This window comes from Rousettus aegyptiacus, unplaced genomic scaffold (genome assembly GCF_014176215.1).
Source record: "Rousettus aegyptiacus isolate mRouAeg1 unplaced genomic scaffold, mRouAeg1.p scaffold_m13_p_12, whole genome shotgun sequence".
NCBI lineage: Eukaryota > Metazoa > Chordata > Mammalia > Chiroptera > Pteropodidae > Rousettus > Rousettus aegyptiacus.
The window spans coordinates 68,603,364-68,622,229 of NW_023416287.1; positions in this window are offsets into that span (position 1 = coordinate 68,603,364).

The following is an 18,866-nucleotide window of genomic DNA, read 5'->3' on the forward strand; positions in this document are numbered from 1 at the left end:
AAACATCTACCATATGTATTTAGTCTGTAAATATTAGTAATAAAATGTTTCAAGAAGAGAAAGCCACCTTGTCTAATTCTAGCAGCAGAAAAAAAGATGTGCATGATCCTTAAGGAATTAGCTGGTTGAAAGATAATAAATGATGCATTATTTATTAGAGAGAAAGGTCCCCATAATGTATCTTCTCAATTACCATTTACTGAGATTGGAATTAACATTTTGCTTAATAGAGATTTTCTATAAGTACATGGAAGAGCTGTTCTTTTAAATGACATATAAAAATAAATTTAAACAATTAAAATCTCCTAAGCATGATTTAAACCTTTGATGGTTCTGCAGTCACTATATGATGTCCAAGTTACTTCGAGGTCATTATTATAAATATTTCACCAAGTACTTTCCTTTATACATGACATATGCTCAATAAGTATTTGTTGGTAGAGTAGTTAGATATGAATGGACATCGATAATCATTGCATTATTGTAGATGGATAAAGTGCTAGTAAAGAGAATGTCAGATATTTCACTGCCTAGAATATTACTGTGAAAAGCTTTAAGATCCTTAAGAACATCTTTTCTTTGGAGATGGTGAAGTGAATGTCTGGCAATCCAAAACTAAGACATGACTGGACAAAAATATGAGCCCTCCAATGTTAAGTTACAAAGTAGGATTGTCAGATAAAATATAGATGCCCAATTAAATTTGAATTTCAGGTGAACAGTGACTATTTTTGGAACAAGTAGGTATCAAATGATGAATATTTCTTAGGATAAGTATGTCCCAAATATTGAATGGGACATAATTATCCTGAAATGTTATGCGTTGTTTATCTAAAAATCGAATTAAATCGAATTTTTATTTGATAAATCTTGCAACCCTGCTCTAAAGCCCAATTGCTCTTTCAGATACTATTTCTGTGTGGCTTTCTTCTGTGACCTGATATAGTCTGAGATGTTTTTGGACCTACTGGGCAGCGAAACCTCTGAGATTTTGTGCTTCCTTCTGCTCCCCATGGCTGGGAAAAAACAAACCTCTGCCACATCCTCACCTAGCTCTTAAATTTGCTTGAAAATCTTTGACCCTTCTGCCAAATTCAAGTTTAATTGCTATCAAGATGATTCACTATCATCTCAAACTCTTCTCACTTATGAAACAAACTCTTCTTTCCTACAGCTCTTGTTCATCCTCTGAACTCCCAATTTTTAAAATGCAATAACCAATTTTTCAACAATTAAACTTGCCAAACCACGAAATAACTGCAGTCTCTTCCCCACCTCTGCTCACTACAGCCACATCCAATCAATTCCGTGGTCCTATTGTTCCTTTTTAAAAAAGCATTTCCTCAGCTCATCCCTTACATTGCCAAGGACTTGAGCCTAGCAGAGGCGCATATCTTCTCACTTTCAGACCACGTGATTTGGTCCTGACGGTTTCATCTTTCCCTCGTCCAGACAATTATGCTAAACTAAGCACATGCCCAGGTTAATGTCTCTAAAATACAAGATTTTCTGACAAGAGAAAGACAAATAGCCCAACAGAAAATGAACAATGTTTATGCACAAACAATTGGCAGTAGATAAATTACGAATGACTGAGAAACATATGGAAAGACACTCAATTTCATTAATGGTTCAGGGAAATATAAATTAAACTAATAATGAAACATCACTTTATGACCATAAAAAAAAAAAAGAACAGTAAAAACTAATGCTGAGAATGATGTAGGAAAAAGTGTCCTTTCATATATAGCATGTAGAAATGTGAATAGATAGATAGCTTTTGAAAGCAAGGCTAGCAAAATCCATAAAAATTAAAAATACACATGTTTTGACCAAGCAGTACCACTCATAGGAATCTAATAAAAAGAAATCCACCAATACTTGAACACATACACCCAAGGTTATTTGCTGAAATAGAATAACAACTCAAGAAACAAACAAGAAATCTTTGAGAGTAAAATAAGTACCAAGAAACAAGAAATGGTTGAAAAACTTATGGTCTATCCACACCACAGAATATTAGGCAGCCAATAGAAGAATAAAGTAGTACATTAGCAGTATAGGAGTAGATTCCAGGGGTGAGAAAACATGTAGAAACATGCATAAATAATCTCATTTTTTAATAGAGACTCAACCCATTTATTTATACCTACGTAATGTATACACATTGGTGCACACACATTCACATTCCAATGTGCATGTTAACATGGAAAACAGGAGCATGCACATCTCATAAACTCGTTAACATAACTCACCTGGATGGAGAGTAAAAGGGTTTGATGTGAACTGGCAGAGGTGGGGGCAGATGCAAAATATCACTTTTATATCTCCTGCTGTAACTTTTAGTAGTCCCTCATTGTCTATAAAATAATAATAACATTTAGTCTCTACTAGCTGACTTTGGTCTATTTTCTTGGCCTTCTACAGGCTGCTTCCTATAAGAACTTTCCATCCCAATCAAATCAGCCTTTTTACTGATCTCTCGATTCATCTTAAGTTTTCTCTTGCTCCTGGCCTGTACTTAACTCACACTCAGACAATTGTCCTCCCTTCTTTTCAGCTATTCCTTTCATGAATCCTTCAAATTTCATTTGCTTTATGAAGAGTTTTCTATTCACTTTGACCTTTTTTTGTATCCCTTCTGTAATAATGGTACTTCTATTTTCACAGTAACCCTTTCTTCAATGTCTGCCCATTCATCTCACCTGCTTGCCTGTGCAGACAACCTGACTACTAAGCCTAATGACCTACTCCAGTACACACCAGAAAGTGGTGAGCAGAACTGCCACTCCTATTCTTCCAATTCATGTTTAAATACAGCTTTCTCAGCCAAAAGCTTATGTTTTTTTATTAAACTGTATTTGCTATATTTTCTTGTTTTGTGTAGGAAAGAATGTCATCTGCTGCTCCATCTTTCTGGTTTCCTGCCCTCTGACTTTGCCTTTCTTCAACTGTGTCATGGGGCAGTTTTCTACAGCTCCTATGAATACTGATCTAGGTAGAAGTTAGATATACATCATTCCTATCAGTGAGGACCTGCCCCCTCACTATGCACTGTGCTCAGCATAGTGTATACAGTGATCATGCAATAAGTGTTTCAAGATTAGCCCTTTACAGATGATGTAGAAAAGTTAAACCTGTTATTTGGAAATCTGGTGACTTAATGACAAAGCCAGGCTCTCAGCTTCTAAACCTGTGTCCCCTTTTATGACCCTATGCAGGGCAGAGCTAGCTTCAGCGTCAGCTTCAGAGTCAGGACCTAGAACAGGGAACAACAGCAGGCTAGGATGGAAAGAAGAGCCATATCCTAGCAGAAGGAGAACAGGACTCTTTGCAATACAGTCACTGCTGGCAGGAGTTCAAATGAGGGAAAATTGAGGAGCCAGGAGCCTGGGAATCATTACAGGAGGTCTTCCTTTCGCCCCATAGGTGGTATACTCTGCAACTGGTTCAAGCCCCACTTGAAAATCCTTGTATGCATTTACTTTATATGTATTTATCGCCTATCTCTAACTTTTCTTTATGCTTCGGTATTAACACAATCAAATCTCGTTCTGGATATTGCCTATCCGGTTGCCTCCCAAGTCTAGTTGCTGCTCCCAGAGTGAAAGCAACCTCTTCTTGGAGAATATTTATTAGTTTATGTCTGTCTGGTGCTTTAGGAGTAAGGCTGTCTGCTTCTCATTCAAGCAAATGAGTGAAAAATAATGCCCTCAACTGGAAGGGGTATATCTCAACCTATTTGGAGCACACTCCTTATTTTAACTCCTCTGGAAATTTCAGAGAGGAAAAGCTGCCGCTGACAGGCCCAGGTTTCCTTTCGCTTTCCAGGTAGGTACAGCATCTATGAGCTGTGGTATTCACACATGCCCAGCGTGCTGCCAGCAGGGATCAAAGACAGAGTCAAAAGAGGCAGAAATAGCAGAAATCCAATTCAGATGCCTTTTCAGCTTGCTGTCATTTAGCATTTCATCTCCATGAATTTCCCAGGGTTCACACAGGAGTTGTGTGCATTTGAGTTTTGACCCTTAGCTGCCCATTGTTCCATTCCCTTTCTGAGTATCTAGAAATTCTATTAGTCAAAGGGGACACACATGGGGCAATAAGAAGTCAATCAACTCAGGATCCTGACCAAATTGTTTTAAATAATTTTGGGCTCAAAATGACCATATCTCTGCCCTTTTGCTGCCCATCCTCCTCCCCTTCAGTAATGCCTGCTTCTATTCTGGCCTGATGGGGTCAAAATATTATAAAATCACCCATTCTAACATAAGTCTTACCTGTTTTTTCTTGAAATATCAAAGAAGTCAGTGTGCACTGAGAAACACTGTATATCAAGAGGCTGGGTTCTCCGTTTCTCATTTGAACTTTCTGAGGTTCCTGCAACAGTAGTTTAAAGTTCAGTCAGTTTGATGTTATGACTTTGAGTTTGGCGTTTAAGGCGCTATGAAATAAACATCAATACAATGCTGGCTCTTGTTTCATTTGAACTATTTAGCCCTGTAGGGCAGACTCGGGCAAATCCAGAAATTTGAGTTTCACCGATTACTGAACTTTAAAGGAAAACCGAAGTTATGGATTAAGGGAGTCCGACTTTCAACAACTGCTTTTAACTTAAAGCAAACAGCTCAGTCTCCTCATCAGCATTTCTGAAGCCATTTCTGGTTAAAAGTTGGCCCCACTGGAAGTCAGTTTACAACCTGTCTCTATTCTTCCAGAATTACATGTTGCCATGGTTACAGTGGCTTCTGGAAATGAACTTCATAATTGCTGCATATTGCATATAAACAGCTGGATTCCCTCTTTCAATTTCACTCTGAAACAATGACGGCCCAAGAAAATGTCCTCGTATTTGAATCATTGACATGCCAAAGACCATTATACCAGAAGTGAGGCTACATGGCATAGGAAAACTTGAGGAAGTGATAGAGTCAAATTCCCCAGGCTCTGTGTATGTAGATGAATGTAAAATGCATATGTGTGATTCTCTATACACAGAATCAGAATACCTGAAAAGCTGAAATATTCCTTTGTAAAACCCATTAATCCAACTCTTCTGTTTTATAATGTATGAAACAGAAACCCAGAGACTGAGCATTTTCTGTGCAAGATCTCGCAGCAAGGCAGGTACAGAATGGTAGCTAGAGGATAATCTGGCGCTATGGATATGACTCCAGTCTGAGATTCAGAACCTGGGCTTGAGTTCTGGCTCTGCTATCAATTAGCTGTGTGACCTCCAAGCGACACATTTAACCTGGCACTCAGTCCACATCTGTAAATTAAAGGAGTTAGTTATAAATTTCGGTGCGTGGACCTGCCAGCATTGTCAACCAATAGCGGTTACTGAGAAGCTGTGATTAGTGGCTGTCTCCACCCTAACTACATGTTGTCATGGCCCTCCATGGGCTTCTAAGATTCCCACACCAGTTTCCCCTTGAGAGAAACACATTGATGTGATTTTTAAAATAAAATAGCTGTGAGCAAGGTGAGTTATTTCCCTGATTAAGATCAGTTGATGGAGTTAGGAAATCATGTAGTACAGTGTTGAGGGCATGAGGCCCAGGTGGGCAATGAGGGAAGTGTTTCTTCTGGAGAGGAAGTTTGCTTGAAAGGGACAAATGTCCTGGAAGTTTGTGGGGAACCCAGGTCAACACTGAGAGTTCATCTGGTTGATAAAATAGAAGGACTAAGCAGAGAGGGTGCAAAAAGGAGATGATGAGACTTATTTCACAAAATGAGGGATTTTTTTTTTTTCTCTTTTTATCCATTCATGTAGTTGTCTCTCTCTGGGAAAAAACCTCAAAAGTTTCCAAAGGAAAGTTATGCAGAAAATAATAAGACCACTAAGGTAATTACTTAAAAAACAAAAACAAAAAATAATTGACCACACGATTCTTAACAGAGAACTATTTATCTGTCCTGCCTTGAGCTTGCACTGTAATATCCCAGTCTTGCATGTAAAGCCTCAAAGACAGCCTCGTTGCTCTTGAGCTAAAGCAGCCTGCCCTCTCCCTCTGCCCTGTTCAGGTTTGATCTTCCACAGGTGAGTCTGCTGTGGATTATAGCCTGCCTGTAAAAAGAGAAGATTCCATCCTGTTCCTTGGAACTAGAATTTTGTTTTAGGCTGGTATTGGCCACAGTTTTCCATGAGTCTTGGAAAGAGGATTATGAAATGCTGCTAGCTACTTCTCTAAGTATGTTTGTTTATTTCCTTTATAGAGGATACAGTGTACTCATTTAAAAAAAAAAAAAACAAGAACAAACAATAAAAACAAATGCACAAAGTAATAAAAAAAAAAAAAACCCTTTAATTACCAGGGACAAGAGAGGGTCTCAGAAAGACTGTTGCAAGCCCCTTTTTCTCTCTTCGGTTGCAAGCAACCCTCTTGGTGTTCGGTAGACACAGGTGTAGCCCAATCCACTTTGGATCCTAAGAAAATTGATATAAATAAAGCCATTTCAAAATGGAGTCAGAACCATCATCCCAGAAGAAAGACCTTGCATGTCTTATTCCTTGAACTCTGGATTGTTTAGACTGGCAAAATAGCTTTTGGACCAGGCCCAACCAACATTGAATTTCGAACAACTATTTGTAAGCTAACAGAAAAGCAGACATAATGACTGAGATGACTGAAAATTAAGGACATTCTTTAGAATTAGTACCACCATATATAGCTAAAGAATCACTTAGCTTAGAACAAAAATAAATTCTTTCCACCTATTCATGTAAGTTTTCCCCTTCCCTTTTTCATAGAAACCTCTTTCCTTCACCTCATAATTGGAACACTATTTGGGTTTCTGCCAGAATCAGTGCTTCCCAGAATTGTAGTTCTTTTTGATCTCAAATAAATGCTTGTTGCCTCTCACTTTGGCTTTTCATTCTTAGGTTAATAATGCCCTCTTAGACATCACCTGGTCACTTGTACACTGAGGCTCTTCCTAGATCCTTACTTGCTGTAAATATCGTCCCCTGAATTTTTTTCATCTTCCCTCATCTACATGTTTCCTGCTATCCTTGTCACTGATAATCTCTTTTTGCCATTAAACATTACCCCTAAAAAATATGTCTTTCCCCCTATGTAGATGCTTTTTCATGCTTCAAGTTTTGACACATTTCACCAACTTTTTGAATCATGTCTTTCCTCAAATTTAAGATGTTCTTTGAGGGGAACAATTAGGTCCTTCATGTTTGGATTTCTTTCAAAGGACATAGCATTCAGTAGTTTTTTGTTGCCTTTTTTTTTTTTTGATATTTTAATATGCCTTGGAATTTTGATATCCAGGCTGATGGAATACAAATCACTCATTCATTAATTTTTTAAAACAAGTATCTACTATGTATTAGGAATTTTCATGAACAATATCTTATATCTTTGAAAAACTTTTTTTTTAATCCAGGAAAAAGGTAAACTAAAAATGAGATACATAAAGATGGAAGATTTTGTTAGCAGAGGAATTTGAATTTCAACCATTATTGTTTGAGACCCCAGGCTTACCAATCTTTTCTTTATTTTTATTTCTGTTCATGTGTGAGAAAATCCAGAGAAAAATTTCTGGGTTTGTTAGGGGCATAGGACAATGGGGGTATTAGAGATGTTAAAATAAGTTTTTCTAGCCTCTACTTCCATGGCTATGCTAAGGACTAGGACAGTCTATGGATATAGAGCCTCTGGCTAAAACTCTTTTGCACAGTTTATTTTAAGAAAATAAAGCTCACCTCTGTCCAGGGTCAAGATAGAAGATTGCTGAGTGAGGGCAGAGGTGGAGAGAAGTAGTGTTAGCAGACAGAACTTTCCATGGCAGAACTGTCTTCCTCCTTGTCTTATATAATCCTTATCCACTCACCCGGGGCTGTCATTCCTGCCTCCATGCCCTCAAGAGCAAATGCAGCCAGCGTAGTGACATTTTAATAATAATACTTTGTACTTATACAGCACCTGTCAGCCAATGATCTCAAAGTACTTCCCCTGAGATTAACTCATTAATCCTCACAAGGATAAGTGACTTTTCCAAGGTCACCGAACAGTGAATGTCAGAGGCTGCTGAGAAACTTGAGCTCCCCTGATCACAAAAAAGCTCTGAAGGCTGTCTACCTGCCTGCCTGTCACAAAACTTCCTCTGACACAACCCAGGCTTACAAAGCCAACATAAGTTTGTAATTCCTTCTTGGGTCTTTCATTTAAGTTGTTTTGTTTAACCAGTCCAGTATTCATACCACCTCTGTTTAACACCCCCTGCCTCCCTCCATAGCAAGAAATGTAAAAGATCTTGGGAGAGGGCACAGATTGCTGAAACCTACCACCTTGCAGCATGTACCACCTTGTTTCTTGGACTTGGTGATTAGCCACACACAGCTCACTCATCCCAGCAGAGTGAAGCAGGTGGGCAGTGGCACCTATAACCAGATCTATCTCATGAAGAGCATTAAGGGCAGGCTGGCCAAGGGTGAGGCTTGGCGCTCAAAGGTAGCTATACTTTCTTCCCAGTGCAGATAACAGCCAGCAGGAGGCGCTTAGGCTGGGACAGAAGGGATGCCCAAAGTAGCTAAGAGCACAAAACTAAGAACTTTGGGCAGCTTTGACCTTTGAATACTGAGACAGCCCCTGGGAGAATTGTCTTCCTAAGTGGTATAGCCCAGGCCATTGCTGGGGTTCACAAACTGCACCTCGTTCCCGCACAATGCTCAGATTACCAGGCAGGTGCCCAGGACCAAGATTCATACATAAGAGCATTGACTGGAGTCCGTATTTGCAAGAATTTGAATATTCAAATTCAAACTAATTGGAGGGGAAAAAAAAAAAGGTCCCTTAGAGAATGGAGAAAAGAAATTGGAAAGCATCTGGTTCAACCTGTAATTTGACAGGTTAGGGTCCTGGTTGCAGGAAGTTCCTCTGAAAATATTAAGGACATCTTCTAGGCCATATTAACAGGGAAGGTGATTACTACATGAAGGGTCAGGGCATCTCGAGAATTTTGTGAATCACTGGGGACCAGCTCAGGAATGAGTGCAGGAAAGGGCCTTTAGGTGGGGTGCAAGGGGAAGACAGGCGGAAGACAGTCTCTCTCAGTCCTGTTGAATATCCAGACTGTATGCCTATGAAAAGGTGTTTAATGTAAAGAAGTGCCCAGTAAATGTACTTAAAAATAGACTAAAAGATTTCAGAAGAAATAAAAGTCAGCTAGAGTTAGTGCTATCAGAAAAGTTCAATAGCGTGAGTAAAATTTAAACAAGGCCCTCAAGGGTAGGTTGGCTCTATTAGAAGGAGTGTACAAGAATGGAAGCATAATAACAATTACTATGGATTAAGCCCCCACTATGTGCTAGATACTTTGTATTCATTAGCATCTGAATCCTCACAATAACCTAATTACAATGTAATGATCACTCCCAGGTTAAAGGTGAGGAAGTAGGTTCAGAAAAAAACTTAAATAATTAAGTACAGATTACAGAGCAAGGATTAGCAGAAATAGTATTCCAATTCATCTGTCCCACACTTTTTTGCTTCTCTTTCCTCTATACCATGCCTTCTCTCTTTTACTACTCGATGCTTTATAAAAGTAGGAGGAATGCCAGGCGCAAGACATGAGGTGGGACCCCTACAATGGTGCCTTGTCAGGGGTAGATAGGACAATAAAATTAAAGGTGGAGTTTAAGGCTTTGAATCCCTAGTCAAGAATTTGGACTTTGTCCACCAGGCACAAGCTTCATGGAAGTGTTTTCAGAAAGGAAGTCTCCAGAGTGTTACGGTAGAAGCGTTGACCTAGCAGCAGCCTGGACTGTGGCGGGGGAGGTAGAGAGTCCTGTAGGAAGGTCATTGCCATTGTTTGGGCACAGGGTGGCACTGGGTAGAACTTCAAGCACCCTTGGTGAAAAAAGATGGATGTAAGAACAATTTAAATGAATACTCAAGAAGACATTGTAACTGTCAGAAGTCACCCTCTCGGACCAACAAAAGAACAGAATCATGAGGGCCTCAAGATCAGGAGAGCCATAAGATGCCCAACTGGGGAACAAACAAGCCTGAAGTACAATGGTCGGTTTTCCTCCTGAGGATTTCTGAGAGCAGGGACCCCATGCTTTGGTTATTCTCCTTAGGACCTGATCCCCCTCTGTGCTCAGGAATATCTACCTTTATCCAACCATAACCATCCTTGCTTTTATTTAAACATTCTCTTCTTGGTAGAGGCTGGTCGATTGGGTAGCTTTAATATGGTATTAAGTAGTGATTTGTAATCCAGCAGTCAGTGACTTCTCATAAGGAAGAGGCCATAAAGCTACATGGCCTCAAGGAATCTGCAATGTGGCTGGAGAAGATGGATTCAGGCCTGAATTGACTGTGGGAGGGAAGGCAGATTTTAGGCAAGGAACTTGGAGTAGTATATTGTTACATGATATCACATCGCAAAGAGGCCTGCATATCAATTGTCCTTATACTATCTGGCATTGACAGTCCATTCCCTTTTCATGGGCTCTTAACCTGCTTATTTCTGTCTACTACCTCTCTGAAGAGAAAACAAGGGTAATCTCATAAAGAGGGGGACTGGAACTTGTCCATGTCTCTGCTCTGTTTTCTCTGGGTTCTTGCAGCGTAGAAGCAATAAGATCTGAGAGGCCCAGGGTGAACGTGTGCTAAGTTCAGTTCAACGGCCCCTCTATCCCACAGCCCTTTACCACAAGTCGAAACAAAAAACTAGCTGACCACTATTTGCAAGCACAGTGGCCATGGCGAAAGCTGGAATGAAGGATTCAAGACAGCTTTAGAGATGGCGGCAGTGATGCAGCAGTAGGGCCCCGTGTTGGTGGAAGGGGCCACCTGAGTCCATGGTGGAGGTAGAGTTTATTATGTTTGTGTCCTAGCACGGGACCAGGAGGGATTTGAACTCTGTGTATTGAAGTCCTGGCTTCAGCGAGAAATGCTAGGGATTAGAACAACCCAGAGGGAACACTGGCAATAGATTGTCATTTTGTATTAAAAAACTGTCTCGTGGCCAAAAAGGTGGAACCCTATTTTTTATTCTCCCATAACTGCTGTCCCCCCATCTTCTCATAGAGGATTGGCAAGCAAGTGGAGCACTGTAAATGTCTGATTAACTACCTTTTGTATTTTTAATGAGGAAGTTTTAGAAATAATGCTTCCCACCATAAAAACTGTCTAACCTATTATGGACACAGAAGTTAAAATTTTCAAGCCGTTCTTAGGCCAGTGGAAGAGAGATTGACGAGCTGAGTGAAGCCAGGAAACCCAGACCAGATCATAGGATATGGTGCTGACCTTTTGTTCCCGCTGCTTTCTCTAAGGCTGCAGCTTCCACCAAAGCTGAGGAGCTGTCACTAAATTGTGCAATTGCCTCATTACAAGAGAGGGGAGCTGCACCCTAGGAACCCTCCCAGCCCCCTGAGGCACAGACACCCAGGATAACAGCGCAATGCACCCCCTGCTGGCTTTTATTGTATGCTAATGTAATGGGGCCATCAGTCTGAAGGCTGTCTGTGCATAGAAACAGGATTTCTTTTTGTCTAGTTGGAAGTCATTTGGAATTCCAGCAAGTAGAAATGAGCATTAGTGTTTCAGGAGGGAGGGAAAGAGGAGGAGGACACAATGTATAAAGAGAGAATGAATGGAAGTGGGTAAAATAAAGATTCCATGAGACAAAATGAAACTCGGAGAGCTTTCTGCTTTAATGAAGTATAACTGAAACACAATGCAGAGTAACAGACCAGCATATACAGTGTTTCTCAATGCAGATTACTAAAACATATCCACGGGGCCAGGGCTGCACACAGCAGGAAAGTCCAAGGTCACTCAACTTCTGAAGAATAAGACCTTGAGCACAGACTCATCCCCGGAGTGCGTTTTTCTTTAGGGGAGAGTTGCCACTTATTGTGTGTTTTCTTTCTTTCCAGAAAGAACATCATTCCTCTAATGTCATGAAAAAGGTTTCCATGATGCCTTTGGAATACCTTTCACAGAGGCATCTATTTCCAGGAGTGACTTCACAGACACTGTTATCAATTATACTGAAAGAAAGAGAAAAAAGAGGGAGGGGAGAGAGGGATGGAAAGAGAAAAGGAAGGAAGGAAAGAAGAAAGGAGGGGAGGAGAAATGTCAGCTTAGCCAATCCCATGGCATATGCCAGCCCCCGTACCAGTTTTACTCCTGGCAGTTTTATGGAAGTCTCTCCTCATCCCTAGATCATCTTTGAGCAGAAGCCTGTAGAGGGAGTTACATAAACTCACCATGGCACAGGCTTCACAGGTGCTTTCTCTCTCTCTCTCTCTCTCTCTCTCTCTCTGTCTCTCTCTGTCTCTCTCTGTCTCTCTCTGTCTCTCTCTCTCTCTCTCTCTCTCTCTCTCTCTCTCTCTCCTCTCTTTCTCTGGTTTTCTCCAGCTCTCAGACCATGAGGCACAGAGTTGGGCTCACCTGCTTCCTCACAGTTGGGTCCTTCATCTCTTCTTCCAGCTGAGCTTCGGGCCCTTAAACCAGGAAGCAGAGGCTGTATCATCTCTTTCTTTTGTATACCCCAAGAGTAGTATGATGAAGAGTTAGACTTACGAACACATCAGGTTTTCAATACACATCTGTTGAGTACTCATTTCCTCTATTATAGGTTTTTAAACACAACTTCATACCTAAGTTTTAGCTCTATCATAAAAAGATGTCCCACTGTATAATTTTTGTAATTATTGAAAAGAGTCTAACGGCATTATGTCCTTTCAAGGTGACGCCATCTTGTGTCAAATAGTATCAGAGCAATTTGGTATCAGGGCACAGAGATCAAGATGGACTCACAGTGTTGTAGGTGGAGGAGCCACCAACGAACCCTCTTCTCTCCTCATTGAATGCCAAATACATTTCCTGTGAGTTCACGTAAACATGGCTGTGGTTGAGATCCCAGTTATTTTCAACCACTCACCTGGATCATCATCCCTGATGTGTGGGCCATAGGAAAGCGGGACATGAAGGACTGAGTGAGGGTGACTGGAAGCAGCTCTGGGGTGTAAACTCTGCCATTAATCTGGCTGTGTGAGAGCGGGCATGTATCACCCCTTATCTTCGCCTCAGTTTCTGTCTGCAAAACAAAGACGTCAAACTAGGTAAAATCTGATAACAGGCAGCCTTCACACCTCAGGTTTCATCTTCTAGCCCCACTCTAGGAATTCAGTAGCAACCTCAATCCCTGGACACTTCCAGGAGCTTCACGCATAAGCACCCATGGTTTCTCTAACTCTCTTAAAGCTACCTTGTCTTACACAAAATTTTAATCCTAACGTCCAACAAGGTCAAAGGGAGTCAGCTTCTGAAATGAAAGATTAATGCTGCCACGGATGGGAAAGAAACCAGAGGGAGATTGCTGCCCGAGCATGAGAATTCTATCTTGTAGGACTTTTTTTTTCTCTTCACTGCAAATAAGGTTTATGGATTGCAATGAGGAGTCTATCGCATTAAAATAAGTCTTTTTACAGTATTTTCCCATTTAAGCCTCACATGGGCAGCATGCTGGATTGGGCCCGGAAAGGCAGACTCACTAGTTTTTCAATTTAGTTTGTTAATAGCCTGCCTTTCATAAAAGCATCAGGCACAATCACACCAATCCCTAAATCAATAGGATGATGCAGCAATGCCTCACAGAAATGATATTTTTTGAAATAAATATATACCATTCAGCCAGGCCCATTTGACATCAAATTTATATACTCAATAAGAAAGCACAATTAATGGTCCCGAACTGTATTTTCCTTCACCTATTTCACATTTCAAGAAGCACAGGATTTCTCAAGGAAAAAAAAAAAAAAAAGAAAAGGAAGAAAGAAAAAGAGCTAAAAAGCATTCCATTCATAAATGGAATGAAGGTATTAAACAACAATGCTGGCTTGTTGGGCCTTCTTACAACCTATTTATCTTGCTACCAATCTCATTTCTCTCTCCTTTCTGGTCTTTGCACAGACATTACCTCCTTAGAGAATACTTCCTTGATGACCTGTGTAAAACAGCATACCATATCCTCTCTGTCCATCTACCCTGCTCTTCTTAGCATTTCATTACCTTATATTTGTTTGTTGTCACAAGCTCTATGGGGGCATGGGTTTTGCAATTTTGTTTAACACTATATCCCTATTGCCCAGAAAAGTTTCTAGCTTCTGATAGGTGTCCAAAATAATTTCTCTAATAAACAAATGAATGAATGAATAAATAAATTGATAAATAACTACCCCATTTCCTCTCCGAGGTATATTGATCATGAAGCTGTGTGATCACATTCATACAGTAGGCAGAGCCAAAAAGCTTGTTTTTATGATATCTTCCACTGGGGTGTGTGTGTGTGTGTGTGTGTGTGTGTGTGTGTGTGTGTGTGTCTACACACATATATTGGGAGAGTATTCTATGCTATTATAAATAATGTAAGATAATGATAAAACAATGCTAATTAGGGAATATTACCAATATTTCCAGGCTGACCTCTATCCCTCGTCTGTGTCTCCACCTGTTAGAAAAATTTATCTTCACTTTCAAAGGTTTTATTGTTTCCTCTAACTGACATTTATATCCATTTGTCAGTTGAGTTTGTAGCAAAAATGGAAGAAAAAGAATTTATAAACTATTGCTATGAGTTATTAGGGAGAAAATATTTTATGTTCTTTGAGAAATCCAGCCCAAGACAGAAATCACATTTTAATTACTCTTGTTGCCAAGTTGTATTTCACTGAATCTAACATATGCTAAGACTGGACTGTATGGGATAACAGGTTAAACTAGGTTTTGTCTGGTGACCACTCCATGAGATCATTAAGGTACCATCTCCAATTATACCTCAGGTAGAATCATCTTTCTAGACTAGTACCAAGAGTACGTTTTTACCTTGAGTGCCTAGGTCTATTGGTTTGCGTTGTCAAGAAGTTTAAGTTGATCTGACAAAATCCATTATTGTCATTAGACAGTAACTACTAGGGCACATTACAAAGAATTTCAGACTACTGTGACGGCAGAATTTCAAATTTGAGTGGAGGGAATCCACATATGGTACTAGAATAAATATTTCAGGCAATAACCAGTTTTAAGTGATTTTAACCAATTGAAGAAGTAATAAAAAAATCTTAGCAATATGTGAACTCACATATTAGGTATTTTACATTATCTTCTACAGATGTCTCTGGAGAAATCAGCCATTTGGGGGCAAGGAGAAGAGGCCAACACTAAGAATGATAAGATCCATGTAGAGTTTCACTGGTGCAACCACAAATCCTGGGGAGAGGGCTATGTCCTAGGACTTCTGGTTCAGGCTCTTTGATATTAAAAAAGAAAGAAGGAAAGAAAGAAAGAGAAAGAAAGAAAGAAAGAAAGAAAGAAAGAAAGAAAGAAAGAAAGAAAGAAAGAAAGAAAGAAAGAAAGAGAGAGAGAAAGAGAGAAGGAAGGAGGGAAGGAAGGAAGGAAGGAAGGAAGGAAAGAAGGAAGGAAGGAAGGAAGGAAGAAAGAAAGACAGACAGACAGACTTGAGGTATCTGAAGGATCCTACTTTTCCTATGTGCTTTTTTTCACGTACCAGCAAAAAATTATTATGCTTATAACTAAAAGGACTGTTAATCATGTTTAGAGCAAATCACTAAAACAATAGCAGAATAAACAACTACGAAAAAAGAAAATTAATGGCATCTAAGAAAAAATTTAAAAGGCTAGTATCTATTTAGTTGTAAAATTTTCTGCTAAATCGTGGGACAAAAAGTGTATACGATGGTCTCTTTTTTTTCTGGAAGAGATAAACTATATGCAAACAAGTTCACCAAAAAATTCATTGTAGAACATTCACAACCAAGATTCTGTAAGGCCAGGGCTGTTGAGTCAAACAAGCTACAGAAAAGATGCATTTGAGCCAGACTTCGAAATGTGTCATTGCCACAGGTCTTCATGAGAATAACCACATGAGGGAAATAATTGACCTAAAGATCCTTATTAGGTTCTACATGGAACATCAGTCTAGTTCGTTAATAATCAACAGTTACCCTTACCATGCACATATTCTGTGCTAGGTGCTGCATTAATCAATCATGTCATTTAATCATTACTACTTCCCTACAGAGGTGGTCAGTGTCATTATTACTGCTTTTTTTATATGAGGAAACTGAGGCACAACAAGTTTAATAAGCTGTTTATGGTCCCATAGGTGAAGGAGCCAAGGCTCAAACCCTAATCTATCTTATACCAAAGACATTGAACTCAATCCTGCATTAAGAATAAAACTAAGCCTGAGTATTTATCATGAGCAAAGTGATTGTTCTAAGCACTGTGCAAGTACACCTCATTTAACACTTACAACAATGCTGCCAGGTAAGTGCAGTTATTTCCCATTTTACATATAAAGAAACAGAAGCAAAGAGAGATTAAACAATTTGTCCAAGGTCACATAGCTATGAAGTTACAGAGTTTGGATTACATCCCTGGTAGTTGGTTTGAGAGCTGGGTTCATAAGCCCTACACTTTAATGCCTCTCGAGTTTCACATTATACAAATGTTCTTCACACATCTACTGTCCATTCCACCCCACAATTTGCTTTTAAGGTGTGGAGATGATGTTGACATTTAAACTCCAATTAGTTTTCACTTCTCATCTGACTAGTTATTTCCATTTACAGACAGAACCAGCTATCTTGACTATGGGAGAGCAGATAGGAAATGATAAGAGTGCTATAAAAGAGCCCATTAGCTCCGAAACGTCTCTGCAGACTCCAGTCAAGGTTTTACATTTCCACTGTTTGGATTAAAATCTTTTTCAAGGTGAGAATTAAAGAAAAAAATGGTGTTGGCGGAGAGAAGAAACTTTATCAGAGATAAAAACCCCTAGTTGTGGTTAGCTTGAATAACTTTCCTTGAAAGAATGGACTGATTCGTTAGGATGGGGAGAGGAGAATAGAGAGGCACTAAAGGGGCAATATGAACTAGGCTGCCTAAGCACTCGACGCTGGGAACCGGGCACTGTAGAAAGAAACGGGCTTTGCTAGAAGAGGAGAGAACATCTGGTGGGAGAATAGATAGAGAAGAATAAATATTCTCCTTGGCCTCTGCATCATTTCCCTTGGCCTCAACTGTGTCTTGGGGACTCATAAGACAATGGGAGGATACCAGCCCCAGAGCAGCCGCATCCCCATATCTGCTGTGCATACAAGCATAGAGACAGGCTGGCATTGAGTAAAGCATGAGGGCTGGATAGTTAATGATATTAGCTAGTATCAGTTAATTCCACCTGAGCACAAAGGCAAATAACTCCTTTCCTTCTGTGTGGGGATTATCTGTTATAACCACTTCTTTTTCACAGATGCCTTTAGATGCCTTGCCTGGTCAGGGGATCGGGATATAAGGCTACACTTTGTTAATAATAAGTCAAGGATTTAGGACAACATACTTTACCTCTTAGGTCGTCATATCTGCATATATGTGTTACTGTTATAGTTTCTATTTGTCAAATATGTAAATTATGGGTGTTGCATACCCATAGTACTTTCCCTTCTCTAAGATAACATGCTGACCAACACTATGAGGTGAATATTCTTAATCCCATTCTATGGGTGGGAAAACACATTCAGAAACTTATAACTTACTCATGATTAAAGAGCTCTTGGGGCCAAGCCGGTATTTAAACTCAATTCTGTCTGATTTCAGAAATGATGAATTTCACCACTGCTGGCTTCATGTTTTCTTACATTATGGCCAATCTTTTACTGTTCAATGAAAAATAAAGAAGGAAGAAAAATAAGGAAGGGAAAAAATGAAGAAAGAATAAAAGAAACTTTATTCTTTTTCAAAAGTGTGTTTCAGGCATCAATATGCTAGGGACCTGAATTTTTGATGCAGAAAGGGGTATGAAAAGGTCCCTGGCATCCCACTTATTAAGCAGAGTAGAACATGGCCCTATATGCCTAACTCTTTGCATCACCTGAAGCTTTGATTGTGTCTCTGATTTTATTTGATACAATTTCAAGTGACTATTTTCTGGCCTGTAGATTTAAATCAAGGACGGTGGGGTATAAGGGGTGGTGGTGGAAAGTTTTTTAATTTAAGTTGCATTTTTGAGAACATAGCCATTTGGATATCATTCTTTATTAATATGCCACTCAGCATATTCATCTGGACATATTTAACCTAAAATTTTCTACCTCTTGAGGCTGCACATGCAGTAGATAGCATAAGAATTTGGATGAAGTATGCAAATCTGAGATTTGTGAGTCCTGATTGTTCATTGGAAGACAACAGAGGTCACAAATTAACCCAGCATAAATGGCATGTCTTCTGCATGGTGATGCCTGTGAATCAGGGAAAACAATCAAAAGGTCAGCTCATCCATGGACCACACAAGTCTACTTGCTAACCCTTTGTAGCAGACCCTGTCACTGGGAAATGGACAGAAATCTATAACACAAAGGGATGTAAAGTGATGCTGAAAAAGAGTTCAAAAGGTATTTATTAAAGGTAATTATCATTTAATCATATAAGAGATTGATTGGAAGTCCATGTAGAGGACAAGATGCTGAATTTTTATACTCATAGAGTTGATTTTCAACTCAATCTCTTTCCTCTGTGAACATAGAACCTACCATTGCTACAGGTTTAACTCAGAATTAGCATCTGGAATATCTATACTAGGTTTCCAGCCTCCTCTCGCAATTCAGACAAATTAACCCTTTGTTTTGGTGGAAAGAGGAATTTTCTCAGTGATTTATGCTTCTGATCATTTTTTACAAGCCATTTATTCTAAACAGCAGTCAGTAGAAGCTGAGGTTTAGTACAGTCACCTTAAAGATTTAGGTTCTCTTTTATAAACACCTAGACACAGGCCACAAATGCTACAAAGCCCTCAGAGTTTGGACATCACTCTTC